The sequence below is a fragment of the Sceloporus undulatus genome, chromosome 3 (assembly GCF_019175285.1).
Source record: "Sceloporus undulatus isolate JIND9_A2432 ecotype Alabama chromosome 3, SceUnd_v1.1, whole genome shotgun sequence".
Classification (NCBI taxonomy): domain Eukaryota; kingdom Metazoa; phylum Chordata; class Lepidosauria; order Squamata; family Phrynosomatidae; genus Sceloporus; species Sceloporus undulatus.
Window position 1 is genome coordinate 273,107,902 of NC_056524.1, and position 9,326 is coordinate 273,117,227.

At 44.1% G+C, this 9,326-nt stretch overlaps 1 protein-coding gene across 3 annotated transcripts in view; it reads left to right on the forward strand.

Annotated features, from left to right (window-relative positions):
• Positions 1 to 9,326, forward strand: part of LOC121925481 (cytochrome P450 2K6-like) — a 70,554-nt gene that overhangs the window by 48,820 nt on the left and 12,408 nt on the right. The gene's annotated exons all lie outside the window — the stretch shown is intronic.

Sequence of the window (9,326 nt, forward strand, 5' to 3'; positions counted from 1 at the left end):
AAAATTAACCCCAAATCCAATGAGTCAATAGTGCAATGCAGCAGCTAAAAAGGCCAATGCAATTTTAGGCTGCATCAATAAAAGTATAGTGTCTAGATCAAGAGAAGTAATAGTGCCGTTTCTATTCTGCTGGTCAGCCCCACCTGGAATATGTGTCCAGTTCTGGGCAGCACAATTCAAAAAGGAGATTGAGAACTGGAGCGTGTCCAAAGGAGGGTGACTAAAATGGTGAAAGGCCTGGGAACCATGAAGCTCTGAGAGGAAAGACCCAGGGAGTTGGGGATGTTTAACCTGGAGAAAAAAAAGGTAAAGAGGTGATATGAGAGTCCCTGTTTAATAAATATGTGAAAGGATGTCACATTGAGGGGAGGGATCAGCTTGTTTTCTGCTGCTCCAGAGACTAGGACCCGAACAAGGATGCAAGCTACAGGAAAAGAGATTCACCTCAACATTAGGAAGAACTTCTGAGAGTAAGGGCTGTTTGACAGTGGACACACTCCTTCCTCGGAGTGTTAGTGGTCTCCCTTCTTGGAGGTCTTCAAACAGAGGCTGAATGGCCATCAGTCAATGGGATCTTGATTAATATTTCCTGCATGCAGAATGTGTTTGGACTGGATCGGCCCTGTGGTCTCTTTCCAACTCTATGATGTTTATCACACGATTCTTAAAGAGCTACTATTCAGTGTGACTCCTCTAGCAGCCCTCCGTTTGCATGCTGGGATTGGCAGTTTTAAGGAGCTGAACTTCTCTGCCTGAGAATTCTAAATACCCCTCTGTAAAACTGCCAATCCCAGCATGCAACAGGAGGCTGCTAGAGGAGTCACACTGGAATAGTACCTCTTTAAGAGCATAGTGTGATAACATCTGTGATTCAGTGGCCGGTTACAAACCGGCATTTGGGACGTCCGGAGGACGTCCCTTTAAAAAGGGCGTTCTCTTCTAGACGCCCCTGGGCCTAATATGGACTCCGTCCGTACAAGATGGCGCCGGCCCTTCTACATGGCCGGCGCCATCTTTGCGTATCGGACGCTGAGCTCCGTACGCGTCGCGTCCTTTGTGACGAGCGAGTGCGCCCCTGGCGCCTCGCTACGTCGCAATGCGACTCTAAAAGAAGCTCCATTTTGGAGCTTCTTTTTCAGTCCGCAGGGAAGCCGCGCCGGTTGGAGCTCCGGCTCCCTGCGGACTAACCGGTGGCGGCGGCAGACGCTGCAAAGCGGCGGTTTGTATCCCGCCTATGATTCTAAAAAGTGATGGGGAAGCTGCAATAAGAAAATGGCCAAAAAAACCCCACCCCATATAAAATGTGTTGTTAGCAACAACAACACTTAAGATGTAAAATGTAACACTGATTTATTGTAACGGCTGCTGAATGTTTGTTTGTATTTAACCAATAAAATTACTATTTAAAAAAATAAACTATGCTCTAAGTGCATTTAAACATTTTTTAATGACGCTTTAAAAAAATAATTGAATAGATGTTAATTATCCCCCCCCCCCCCCGCTGCTGTCATTGTACATTTTTTAAAGCGAACCTTTGTTTCTGTGCGCTGCCTTGCAGTCCCTCGGCAGGAGAATTGTGGGCTATAAATTGAATAAATGATCAAATGAAAATGATTGCAATATTTCTCGCAACATCAAGTTCTGTTTCAATGGCCATCTGGAAGCAGCACAGACGCTTCACCTGAGGTTCTGCGGATTAGGCCTGGGGAAGAAGAGCCTGGAGTATCGAATACAGAGGAAGCTAAACACCTTGTTGACTTCTTCGCCAGTAAAAAAGGTCGAAACATCACAGTACTATGACGAAGACCTTGTACGGGGTCAGATTATAAACTGGGCAATACCAAGAGTGGATTCAAGCATCCATGGCTTGAAAATATTCAAAAAAAGTATACATTTCAAGTATCTAACCTTGATTTTTCCATTTTATATAAGGGACACCATTTGGCTATGCCATTGTATTTAATGGGACTTGAGCATCCACGGATTTTGTTATTCACAGGGGGGTCTTGGAACCAAACCCCAGCGGATAACAAGGGTCCACTGTAGTAGATTTCTCTACTAGGAATTGCCAAGGATTTCTGATTCCCAGTTGTTCAACAACTGCAGCAATAAAATCATTATTCCTACTAATTCCTACTAACCTAGGATTATTATATTTTGAAAAAGAAAAAGAGGACACTAATTTGTGAGGTCGAAGACTTTCATCATACATCAAAGGAGTCACAGACAAAATGGGGAAACTGGTGAGGAAACACAACCTCCAAACGGGTTACAAACCAACCAAGAAAATCCAGCAAATGCTGCGTTCATCGAAGGACAGGAGGGAAACTCTCACAGCCGCAGGAGTTTAGCGCATACGGTGCAGCTGCGGACAAATCTACATAGGGACCACCAAACACAGTGTTCAAACACGAATCAAGGAATATGAGAAACACTGCAGATTGGATCAGCCAAAAAAATCAGCAGTAGCAGAAGAACAGGTGATAAACTCTCTTGGGTATAAAATACTGTTTGATAACACTGCAATTCTGGACTATGCCAAGAACTAGGTCAAAATGCACAGGGAAGCCATTGAAATCCATAAACATTTGGATAATTTCAACCGGAAAGAAGAAACCCTTGAAGTGAACAAAGTTTGGTGACCAGTCCTGAAAAATAGCAAAATCAGGACTCAGCAAATGCAAACGAGAAGCCATTTGGTGTCAGGGCTTTCCCAGCAGAAAATGATCACCAATTAGCAGACACTAAACCTCTTTGCAGACCCTCCCACCCTGAAGCCTTGCCATCAAGAACAGAACAATACACAGATTAACCTGGAAATCACTCCTCCCTATCCAGGGTCACACAATGTGTGTGTGTGTGTGAGTGTGTGTGTGTGTGTGTATCCCACTCTCTTCCATGCCAGCATTCTCTGAAGATGTCAGCCATAGATGCTGGTGAAACATCAGGAATAAACTCTTCTAGAACATGGCCATATAGCCCAAATAACTCACAAAAAACATAAGGATGCTAATTACCCACAAATTGAAACCACCGATCACTATGACAACTCTCACTTGAAATACTCCAGTGTCATTTCCAAGGATTCAGACTCCAAGGACGGGGACAATTCTCCAGCCCAACCGCTGGAATGGCAGCCTCAGGCTGGGACTGATCAAATACAAGCACCTCCAGGAGAAGCAGAAAAACCAGATGAGGAGGCACAGATGAGGAGCAGAACAAAGACGCCCCTGGTTTCCACTTAATCCAAATCACTGAAGCAAACCCGAGATTTAACCCGCGTCTTTTTGACATTGATTTCTTCCACTTCTTTTTTGCTAAATCAACTCTGCGTAAGTGTGAAGCACATGCGGATAGGAATCAATTCAAATTTGCCCTTTGTCCGGCTGGAGCGGGTCCATTTTGAATCAATTCATGCCTGAATGTGAATGACAAGTGGATTATTTTGGAGAGAAAAAATGCTGAAGTTGAAGGCTTTCATGGCTGGCATCCATAGTTTTTTTGTGGGTTTTTCGGGCTCTGTGGCCATGTTCTAGAAGAGTTTCTTCCTGACGTTTCACCAGCAGCATCTGTGGCTGGCATCTTCAGAGAAAAAATACTATTGGGGCAAATGTAGTGGGAACCACGCTCCGCTGTCGAATCAATCCATCGATTCAGATCGCACACAGATTTGTGTGTGTCCTGTAGCTACTACCACTGTTGCGCCCATCCCCAAGGCCCCTGCTGTGGCCCATAAGGGCAGAATAATAATGATAATAATACAATTTTATTTATATGCCGCATCTCCCGCAGCATCAAGGCAGCTTACAACAACAGATAAAATACAATATAAAATACGACATATATTGAAATACATCCCATTAATTTCCTCCCTCCCAATTACACTTATAATAAAATAACAAGAACAGTTAAAACAATTAAAAGAAATAAATATCAAGCCTGTCAGAGACAAAGGGGCGGACAATTTGGCTGTTCTCTGTGATAGTCCGTTTCCATGTTAGACTGGGTGGATTACTCAGGGAAGGCCTGTCGGAAGAGATCCATCTTGACAGCCCTTTCAAAGCTGTCAAGATTGGTAATGTTCCGGATCTCTTCCGATAGGCCATTCCATAATATGGGAGCGGCCGATAAGAAGGTCCTCTGGGTAACCATGGCCTTTCTTGGTTGAAGAAGCTTTTTCCAGAGGACATAAGTGGGTGGGGTGGATTGTATGGAAGGAGGCAGTCCCACAAATAGGTTGGACCCAAGCCATGAAGGGCTTTAAGGGTCATAACCAACACCTTGTACTGCACCTGGAAACTAATAGGCAGCCACTGAAGAGATTTTAGGATAGGACTAATGTGGTCACCTACAGCTGTCCCGGTGACCACTCTGGCTGCCATATTTTGGACTAGCTGAAATTTCCAGTCTAGACACAAGTGTAGCCTCATGTAGAGTGCATTACAGAAATCGAGCTGTGAGGTTACCAGCGCATGTACTACAGTTTCTAGGTACCTCTGTTCCAGGAAAGGACACAGCTGGCATTTCAGCCGAAGCTGATAACAAGCACTCCTGACTGTTGCATTAATCTGGTCTGACATCTGAAGTGAGCATCTAGGAGTAATGGGGCACCTGGTTCCACCCAAATGGCCAAGCACCCCTTCTGATGTCAGAAGCCACAGTGGGAGCCTTTGGGGTGGATGTGACAGCAGAAGTAGTTACGGGTCACACAGGGCTGTCCAGATGTCAGCTGTCATTGTGGAGTTTCCTGGAAACTCTGTGGCAAACAGTCATTATGGATTATGGCCCCTTTGGGCCAAGATCAGGCCAGGACCACTGGATCAGCATCTGACCTGGCCAATCCTGGTTTCTTCTCATTTACTGGTTCCGACTAACCCATCTCCATCTCTACTTACTGCAGCCACCTACTTTTTCTATCTGATCCAGATAGTAATCAATGTAGTCCTGTGGGTCATGTGGATCTCTGGTCTTCTCGTGACTCCTTATCTCTTCTTTTACGAAGTTGTGTCCCTGAGCCAGGCAAAAGAAAGCCTTCTGCTGGGATCCTGGAAGTAAGTGCATAAGGCGTGGGAAAAGATCATAGGCCTGGGGGAAAAAACAATGATAATGTCCATTGACTGGCCATTGTCATGATGACTGTATCTAATTGGAGGGCATGAGATTTGAGTCTGGTATAGTAAACAAATGCTGTAAATAGAACTAGCTCACCATCGGGAAGAAGGAGGCCATGATCTCAGGTGGCAAATGGTTGGAGGTGGCAGCACATTTTTGGAGGAAAGACCTGCCCACCTTGCAGCCCTTAAGCTAGCGCCATGCCTTCAGGTTCAATGAAGGACAATGTCCAATTGCCAGTGGTAAACAAAGACACAAATTTTCTCCAATTCAGTTTTGTACATGGAATCTAAGGGGGTGCCATCTTGGTCTCAGGCAGGAAAATCTTGGGTCATGGAAACATGGAATTCTGGCGTTGGAAGGACTCATAAGGTCAGTGCAGAAGTCAACATTGTGATACACTGCCATCCAACTTATGTTTAAAAACCTCCAATGAAGGAGAGCCTACCACCTTTCCAATTCATTTAACATTCTGCCCTTCTTCTGCTTCTTAATATCCTTCTTAAACTGCAGTGCTCAGAACTAGATACAGAACTTCAGAGTAGGTCTGACCAAAGCAAAACAAAGTGGTATCATTACTTCCTTAGGTCTGGATACTTTACTTTGGCAGATCCTGACCTTGGAAGCCTAAGCAGAGCTTTGCCAAGTTGACCAGGGCTGCATCCACACTGCAGAAATAAGCCAGGTTGACACCATTTTAACTGCCAAGGCTCAATGCTAGGCAATCCTGGGAACTGTAGTTTGCTGTGGCACCAGCACTCTCTAACAGAGAAGGCTCTCACAAAACTACAATCCCAGGATTCCCTAGCATTGAGCCTTGACAGTTAAAGCAGAGTCTAACTGGGTTATTTCTACAGTGTGGATGCACCCAGATGTAAGTGCAAAGGAGAACAAGGCAACAGCAATGTAGGCATTCAAGAAATATAGGACATGACTAAATAAAAAGCAAACACTCCCAGAAATGTAAATTCATGGTTCTTAGTCAGGGTTGAATGGAGAACATTTTGGAATTCCTCATGGACAGAAGGTTGAAATGTAGGACCCATCGGTAAAGGAGATGTCTTTCACCCTGAGCTTTGCTAAATCAGACTATCTAAGAGATCCCACCTCAACATTAAGAAGAACCTCTTGACAGTAGGAGCTGTTTGACTGTGGAAGACGCTGCTGCATCGGAGAGTGGTGGAGTCTCCTTCTTTGGAGGCTATTTCACAAAAAGGAGCTAAATGGCCCTCTCTTGGGGATGCTTGGATTGTGTGTTCCTGCACAGCAGAAGTGGGTTGGCGTGGATGGCCCTTATAGTACCATCCAGCTTTGTGATTGTAAGATCTTCAGCAGTAGGAAGCCATTAAGCCTCTCTATGAAACCAACTCTCTGATTATATGAACTCTTACACATGGCCCAAAGTGACAGGAGCATAGTGGGATGCTCCTGTTACTATTGCACAATTGCAAGAAGATTATCAGATATCGTGCGATGTCACCATAATCGTGTCATTATCCTGCGAATAAAGACTACCATATATACTTATGTATATACCATATCTACTTGTGTATATACCATATGTACTGAGGACCTTCACAAGTTCAACCTAAACAATGAAGAAATAGAAATAGTAAAAGAATTCCCATACCTGGGAACAAACACTGATAGAAATGGGGACTGCAGCCAGGAAATCAGAAGAAGATGAAGAATGGGGAGGGCAGCTATGAAAGAACTAGAAAAGATCCTAAAATTCAAAGATATGCAAGTGAGCACAAAAGGTAGATCCATACAAGCCGTTGTATTCAGTATTACTATGTATGGATGTGAGAGATGGACAGTTAAGAAAGATGATAAGAAGAAAATCCATTCATTTGAGATTTTGTGGGGCTGGAGAAGAGTGCTGAGGATCCCATGGACAACAGCGAAAAGGACAAACCAATGGGTCCTGGAGCAGATCAAGCCAGAAACCTCCCTGGAAGCCAAGATGACCAAACTAGGGCTGTTGTGTTTTGGGCACATCATGAGAAGGAAAAACTCACTGGAAAAGACAATAATGCTGGGAAAGGTGGATACAAGTAAAAAGAGAGGAAGGTTACAGGGCAGATGGATGGACTCTATGAAGGAGGACACTATGGGTTTTATGGGGCTGCAGGAATTAAGCAAAGCAGTGAATGACAGAGGGTCTTGGAGGTGTCAGATCCAGAGGGTCACCATGGGTTGAGATCAGCTCAAGGGCAGTTAACTTACAATACGAGAAACACTGGACAAAAAATGAAACATGAAGTTAACTGCTGCAAGTAGCTCCTTGAATTTTTCATCATCGTCGGAGAAGCGATGCCCCAAAACCATGGAGCTGATCACATTGGCGACGGAATGGAAGATGGGAAAATGAGGGTTTGTGGGTTTTCCTGCAAAGAAATTTTAAATGAAATTGTCATTGGTGACATGGAAACTCTAACATTCCTCTAGCACTAAGTGAAAGAATGGATTCAGATACTGATTCCTATTTATAAATTTGGGTGAATTGGCAAGGAGTGGAGGGAGGGCAACCTTGCAGTTTTTGAAGGGACGCTTGTCACAAAAAGTGGCTGCAGCAAAAGCTTTGGCTGCATCTGCACTATGGAATTAATGCAGCTGAACAGCACTTCAGCGGCCATGGCTCAATGCTATGGAATTCTGGGATTTGCAGTTTGGTGAGCTATTTGGCCTTTCTTTTTTTCTCAGAGAGCTCTGTTAGCACAACAAACTACAAAACTCAGGATTCCGTAGCATGGAGCCATGGCAGTTAAAGTGATGTCAAACTGCATCAGTTCTGCACTGTGGCAGCAGCTTTTGCTGCTCGAGATCTACTATTTCTGCAACTATTGGAGCCACCCATGTTTTTGTTGGTGGTGGTCAGTGAAGTCCCACTGACCCCCCCCCCCCCCAGGGAAACATTGCAATGGACAGAGTTTGGGTATGACAGGTAATGTTTCTTCTTGTTGTATGCCTTCAGATCATTTCTGACTCATGATGACCCTAAGGTCAACCTGTCGTGGTTTCTTGGCAATATTTATTCAGAAGGTGTTGCTCAATGGCCTTCCTCAGAGGCTGAGAGAGTGTGACTTGCCCAAGGCCACTTCATGGGCTTCTATAGCCAAGCAAAGTTTGGAACTCTGGTTTCCCAGAATCCAAGGGTGCATCTAGACTGTACAAATAATGATGTTTGATGCCACTTTCAGTGTTGCAGCTCCATGCTATGGAATCCTGGGATTTTTAGGTTTGCAAGCTCTGCGAAAGAGTGCTGGTGCCTCACCAAACTATAAATCCCAGGATTCTGTAGGATGGAGCCATGGGAGTTATATCTTTATGGTAGACACACATTTAATTCAACACTCAAACCACTACAATATGCTGGCTCTAGTGTTTAAAACTAGTTAAACTTGCTCTTGCATGTGTCTGTGTGTGCATTGCATGTCTTCAAGTCGATTCTGACTTATGGCGACCCTAAGGGGGACCTATTATGGGGTTTCCTTGGCAAGCTTTATCCAGAAGAAGGTTCACCATGGCCTTCCCCTGGGGCTGAAAAAGTATGACTTACTTGCCCAAGGTCACCCAGTGGGTTTCATGGCAGAGCAGGAATCGAACCCTGGTCTCCAGAGTCTTAGTCCAACACTCGAACCTCTATGTCACATATGCTCATTCATTTCCCTCTTCCACATCCCTGACAGTACTCACTCTTCTTGTAGTGCAAGGAATGAGACTTTTATCGCAAGGCATTGCAAAGTATTATCTCAATTGGAGGAGGAGGAGGATCAAGTGGCTCAGTGCTGGCTTGTTGTATCCTAAAAAGGGGTGAAACTCTCTCTCTGCCAGCCTGCCTGCCCTTGCCCTGAAGTGTATGCCTCCGTCTCCATAAACAAAGTGGTTTAAGTATCTTTAAACTTTAAATTTTAATAATGCAACACTTTTCATTGTTTGAACTGTTTAAATGTTTTTAAACTTGTATTTTGCATATTTTATACTGTTTTAATTTGGACTGTTTTAGATTTGTAAGCCGCCTTGAGCCCCTGTACTGGGAGGAAGGCGGGATATAAATAACCATAACCATAACAATAACAATAACAATAACAATAATAATAATAATAATAATAATAATAATAATAATAATAATTCATGAGTTCTGCAATCCCCATTCTTTACAACAGGTTTTTTTGACATCTGGGAACGCTGCCCCTCACTCCTGGAACCTT